The sequence below is a fragment of the Arachis duranensis genome, chromosome 2 (genome assembly GCF_000817695.3).
Source record: "Arachis duranensis cultivar V14167 chromosome 2, aradu.V14167.gnm2.J7QH, whole genome shotgun sequence".
NCBI lineage: Eukaryota > Viridiplantae > Streptophyta > Magnoliopsida > Fabales > Fabaceae > Arachis > Arachis duranensis.
This window is the reverse complement of record NC_029773.3, coordinates 56,114,990-56,120,928: the sequence shown is the minus strand read 5'-3', so window position 1 is coordinate 56,120,928 and position 5,939 is coordinate 56,114,990. Positions and strand designations below refer to the sequence as shown.

At 39.6% G+C, this 5,939-nt stretch overlaps 1 pseudogene; it reads right to left on the bottom strand.

The window, feature by feature from the left end:
• LOC110278189 (uncharacterized) overlaps nt 1-5,939 on the bottom strand; it is a 44,974-nt pseudogene that overhangs the window by 20,492 nt on the left and 18,543 nt on the right.

Genomic DNA, 5,939 nt, shown 5'->3' with positions numbered 1-5,939 from the left:
CCAAGTTTTTGGCGCCGTTGCCGGGGATTGTTTGAGTTTTGACAACTGACGGTTCATCTTGTTGCTTAGATTAGGTATTTTTCTTCAGAATTTTTAAGAATGAATTCTAGAGTTTCAAGGTGATGTTCTTATCATCACCAAAGCTGATTGATTTTCATCAATTTAGCTCTTGAATGTAATGTCTTGCTGAAGCTTGGCTAGCCATGTCTAATTTCTTTAGACTAAAGCTTTAGACTAACATTGCATGATTCCTGGAATTCTCATTAAGAATTTTGATATCTTTATTTTTCTTTTTCCACATAATTTTCGAAAAAGCACAAAAAATTTACAAAATCATAAAAACAAAAAATATTTCTTGTTTGAGTCTAGTGTCTCATTTTAAGTTTGGTGTGTCTCATTTTAAGTTTGGTGTCAATTGCATGTTTCTATTCTTCTTGCATTTTTCGAATTCATTCATGTGTCTTCATTGATCTTCAAGTTGTTCTTGATGATTTCCATGCTCTGATCTTTAAATTATCTTGTCTTGAGTGTTTTGTTGTTTCTCATATGCATTCTCAACTTGTTAGTGTCAATAGTATACAAACTTCTAAGTTTGGTTTTTTTGCATGCATTGCTTGTTTGATTTTAGTTTTCCATGTGTAGTTGCATTTTGATTGTTCATTAAAAATCCAAAAAAAATTTAATTTGTGTCTTTTCAAGTCAATAATACAGAGAATTGAAGATTCAGAACATACAGCAGAGTTACACAGAAAAAGCTGGGCGTTCAAAACGCCCAGTGAAGAAGGAAAACTGGCGTTTAAACGCCAGTCAGGGCACCTGGCTGGGCGTTTAACGCCCAAAAGGGTAGCATTTTGGTCGTTAAACGCCAGAATGGATTCCATTCTGGGGGTTTAACGCCAGGATGGTACAAGAGGAAAGATTTTGTTTTTAATCAAATTTTTTTCAAGTTTTCATAATTTTTCAAAATCAAATCTTTTTCAAATCATATCTTTTTGATTCATATATTTTCAAAATCAATTTCTTTCCATTTTCAAAAATACTTGCTAACAATTAATGATTTGATTCAACATTTCAAGTATGTTGCCTTTTCTGTTGAGAAAGGTTTAATGTTTGAATCATATCTTTTCTTGTTAGCCAAGTCATTGATTTTAAAAAAAAAATCAAATCTTTTTAAATTGTTTTTCAATCATATCTTTTCAATCAAATCTTTTTAAAACCATAGCTTTTCAATCAGTCACATCTTTTTCAAAATAGTTTTCAAATCATATCTTTTTTATTTCTAATTTCAAAATCTTTCTCAAAAATCACTTTATTTCTTTCTCAATCTTAGTTTTCGAAATTCATCAATCAAATTTTGAAAATTTCTTTTAATTATTTTAAAATCTTTTACTTTAATTTTTGAAAATTTCTTTCCCTCTTCTCACATCCTTCTAATTATGGACTAACACTCCTCCACCATTAACAATTCGAACTCCATCTCTCTTGATAAGTTCGAATTCTTCTACCTTTTCCCTCTATTCTTCTTTTCCTCTGACACCTCAAGAAATCTCTATACTGTGACATAGAGGATTCCATATTTTCTTGTTTTCTTCTCTTTCATATGAGCAGGAGCAAAGACAAAAGCAATGTTGTTGAGGCTGACCCTGAACCTGAAAGGACATTAAAGCGAAAGCTAAGAGAAGCTAAAGCATAACTCTCTGTAGAGGACCTAACAGAATTCTTCAAAGAAGAAGACATGGCAGCCGAAAACAACAACAATGCCAACAATGCAAGGAAGGTGCTGGGTGACTTTACTGCACCTACCCCCGACTTCTATAGGAGAAGCATCTCTATCCCTGCCATTGGAGCAAACAACTTTGAGCTTAAGCCTCAGTTAGTTTCTCTAATGCAATAGAATTGCAAGTTCCATGGACTTCCATTGGAAGATCCTCATTAGTTTTTAGCTGAGTTCTTGCAAATCTGTAACACTGTCAAGACTAATGGGGTTTACCCTGAGGTCTACAGGCTTATGCTATTTCCTTTTGCTATAAGAGACAGAGCTAGAATATGGTTGGACTCACAACCTAAAGAAAGCCTGAACTCTTGGGAAAAGCTAGTCAATGCCTTCTTGGCAAAGTTCTTTCCACCTCAAAAATTGAGTAAGCTTAGAGTGGAAGTCCAAACCTTCAGACAGAAGGAAGGTGAATCCCTCTATGAATCTTGGGAAAGATACAAACAATTGATCAGAAAGTGTCCTTCTGACATGCTCTCTGAATGGAGCATCATAGGTATCATCTATGATGGTCTATCTGAACTGTCCAAGATGTCATTGGACAGCTCTGTTGGAGGATCTCTTCATCTAAAGAAGACGCCTGCAGAAGCTCAAGAACTCATTGAAATGGTTGCAAATAACCAGTTCATGTACACTTCTGAAAGGAATCCTGTGAACAATCGGACAAATCAGAAGAAAGGAGTTCTTGAGATTGATACTCTGAATGCTATATTGGCTCAGAACAAAATATTGACTCAGCAAGTCAATATGATTTCTCAAAGTCTGTCTGGAATGCAAGTTGCACCAGGCAGTACTAAGGACGCTTCATCTGAAGAAGAAGCTTATGATCCTGAGAACCCATCAATGGAAGAGGTGAATTACATGGGAAAACCCTATGGAAACACCTATAATCCTTCATGGAGAAATCATCCAAATCTCTCATGGAAGGATCAACAGAGACCTCAACAAGGTTTCAACAACAATAATGGTGGAAGAAACAGGTTTAGCAATGGCAAGCCTTTTCCATCATCTTCTCAGCAACAGACAGATAATTCTAAGCAGAGCCACTCTGACTTAGCAACCATGGTCTCTGATCTAATCAAAACCACTCAAAGTTTCATGACTAAAACAAGGTCCTCCATTAGAAACTTGGAGGCACAAGTGGGTCAGCTGAGTAAGAAAGTTACTGAACTCCCTCCTAGCACTCTCCCAAGCAATACAGAAGAGAATCCAAAACGACAGTGCAAGGCCATCAACATGGCCGAACTTGGAGAGGAGAAAGAGGCAATGAGCGCCACTGAGGAAGGCCTCAATGGATGTCCAATGGCCTCCAATGAGTTCCCTAATGAGGAACCATGGGAATCTGAGGCTCACACTAAGACCATAGAGATTCCATTGGATTTACTTCTACCATTCATGAGCTCTGATGAGTATTCTTCCTCTGAAGAGGATGAAGATGTCACTGAAGAGCAAGTTGCTAAATACCTTGGATCAATCATGAAGCTAAATGACAAGTTATTTGGTAATGAGACTTCGGAGGATGAACCCCCTTTGCTCACCAAAGAACTGGATAACTTGACTAGGCAGAGATTACCTCAAAAGAGACAAGACCCTGGGAAGTTCTTAATACCTTGTATTATAGGCACCATGACCTTTGAGAAGGTTCTGTGTGACCTAGGGTCAAGCATAAACCTCATGCCTCTCTCTGTAATGGAGAAGCTAGGGATCTTTGAGGTGCAAGCTGCAAAAATCTCACTAGAGATGGCAGACAATTCAAGAAAACAAGCTTATGGACTGGTAGAAGATGTTTTGGTAAAGATTGAAGATCATTACATCCCTGCTGATTTCATAGTCCTAGAGACTGAGAAGTGCATGGATGAATCCATCATCCTTGGCAGACCCTTCCTAGCCACAGCAAAGGCTGTGATTGATGTTGACAGAGGAGAATTGATCATTCAAGTGAATGAAGAATCCCTTGTGTTTAAAGCTCAAGGATATCCCTCTGTAACCATGGAGAGGAAGCACGAAGAGCTTCTCTCAAAACAGAGTCAAACAGAGCCCCCACAGTCAAACTTTAAGTTTGGTGTTGGGAGGCCACAACCAACTTCTAAGTTTGGTGTTGAACCCCCACATTCAAACTCTAAGTTTGGTGTTGGGAGGTTCCAACATTGCTTTGAGTATCTATGAGGCTCTATGAGAGCCCACTGTCAAGCTACTGACATTAAAGAAGCGCTTGTTGAGAGGCAACCCAATGTTATATTTATCTATTTTCCTTTGTTATTTTATGTTTTCTATAGGTTGATGATCATGGGAAGTCACAAAATCAATTGAAAATGCAAAAATAGCATGAAAAATAGAAAGAAAAACAGCACACCCTAGAGGAAAACTTGTTGGCGTTTAAACGCCAGTAAGGGCAGCAAATGGGCGTTTAACGCCCAGTCTGGCACCATTCTGGGCGTTTAACACCTGAAAGGGGCACCAGACTGGCGTTAAACGCCAGGAAGGGGCAAGAAGCTGGCGTTAAACGCCAGAAATGGGCACCAGCCCGGCGTTTAACGCCAGAATTGGCAGGAGGACCATTTTTGCTCGCCACTTGGTGCGGGGATGAATTTTCCTTGACACCTCAGGATCTGTGGACCCCACAGGATCCTCACCTACCCCACCACTCTCTCTCTTCTTCACCCATTCACCAATCACCTCAACACCTCTTCCCCAAAAACCCCTCACCTATCAAATCCCACTATTCTCTTCACCACTCACATCCATCCCTCATAGAACCCCACCTACCTTACCATTCAAACTTTCCCTCCCAAACCCACCTATTATGGCCGAACCATACACCCCCTCTCCACTCCTATATAAACCCATCTTCACTCCTTCATTTTCACACAACCTAAACACTACGTCTCCCCCTTGGCCGAACCACAAAGCCTCAACCATCTCCTCTATTTCTTCTTCTTCTACTCTCTTCTTTCTTCTTTTGCTCGAGGACGAGCAAACCTTCTAAGTTTGGTGTGGTAAAAGTATTTCTTTTCGTTTTTCCATAACCAGTTATGGCATCTAAGGCCGGAGAAACCTCTAGAAAGAGGAAAGGGAAGGCAAAAGCTTCCACCTCTGAGTCATGGGAGATGGAGAGATTCATCTCAAGGGTGCATCAAGACCACTTCTATGAAGTTGTGGCCATGAAGAAGGTGATCCCCGAGGTCCCTTTCAAAATTCAAAAAGAGTGAATATCCGAAGATCCGACATGAGATCCGAAGAAGAGGTTGGGAAGTGCTTACCAACCCCATTCAACAAGTCAGAATCTTAATGGTTCAAGAGTTCTATGCCAATGCATGGATCACCAAGAACCATGATCAAAGTGTGAACCTGGACCCAAAGAATTGGCTTACAATGGTTCGGGGGAAATGCTTAGATTTTAGTCCGAAAAATGTAAGGTTGGCATTCAACTTGCCCATGATGCAAGGAGATGAAGATCCTTACACTAGAAGGGTCAACTTTGATCAAAGGTTGGACCAAGTCCTCATAGACATTTGTGAAGAGGGCGCTCAATGGAAGAGAGATTCAAGAGGGAAGCCGGTTCAACTAAGAAGGCATGACCTCAAGCCCGTGGCTAGAGGATGGTTGAAGTTTATCCAACGCTCAATCATTCCCACTAGCAACTGGTCCGAAGTTACTATAGATCGGGCTATCATGATTCAAAGCATCATGATTGGATAGGAAGTAGAAGTTCATGAGGTTATATCCCAAGAACTTTATAAGCTGGCGGTTGACAAACCCCAATTTTACGGTTTATCTTGTATTGAATTTAGGGGATTTTGTCACCTTTCACCCACATTTATTCAATAAAATAGCATGGTTTTGTATATTCTCCTTTAATTGTGCTTAAGAGTAAAAACATGCTTTTTAGGACTCAAAATAGATAAATCTAATTCTCCTTGATTCCATTAGATGCCTTGATATGTTTGTTAAGTGGTTCAAGGTTTAGGAGGCAAAGATTGGATCAAGGGAATGAAGAAAGAAGCATGAAAAGTTGGAGAACTCATGAAGAAATGAAAGAACCGGAAAGCTGTCAAGCCGACCTCTTCGCACTTAAACGACCATAACTTGAGCTACAGAGGTCCAAATGATGCGGTTCCAGTTGGGTTAGAAAGCTAACATCCGGGGCTTCGAAACGATATAAGATTTG